We start from the raw sequence: 668 nt of genomic DNA on the forward strand, positions 1-668 counted from the left end.
TGATGGATGATCTAAGTCATGTCCTCTGCTGTAATATATTTAATCTCGATTAGGCTGGCATAAGTCTAAATCTCAGCGGCAACGGCAGGAACAACAACAACAACACATAATAATAATAATAATAATAATGATCTCAAATTTTGTCTCAAGGACAGCCATACTAGAGGAGGGGATGAGTCGATTTCAGCGACCCCAGTGTTTCAAAGGAACTTAATTTACTGACCCCCGAAAGGATGAAAAGCAAAGTCGACCTCGACGGAAATCGAACTCAGAACGTAAGGACGGACGAAATGACGCTAAGCATTTTGCTCGGTGTGCTAACAATTCTCCAGCTTGCCACCTTTATAATAATAATAATGATAATATTATATAATAATATAATAATAATAATAATAATTATTATTATTATTATTATTATAATCCGTTCTACTGGAAGCACTAGGCCTCATATCTTGCGGAAGGGATTAAGTAGATTACATCGGCCCTAGTGCGTAACTGGTACTTATGAAATCGACTCCGAAAGGATGACCTCGGCGGGTTTTGAACTCAGAACTGACAAAATACCACTAAGTATTTCGTCCGGTGTGCTAACGATTCTGCCAGCTCACCACCTTAATAATAATAATAATAATAATAATAATAATAATATATTTTAAAAAGGATTGACG

The sequence above is a fragment of the Octopus bimaculoides genome, chromosome 1, assembly GCF_001194135.2.
Source record: "Octopus bimaculoides isolate UCB-OBI-ISO-001 chromosome 1, ASM119413v2, whole genome shotgun sequence".
NCBI lineage: Eukaryota > Metazoa > Mollusca > Cephalopoda > Octopoda > Octopodidae > Octopus > Octopus bimaculoides.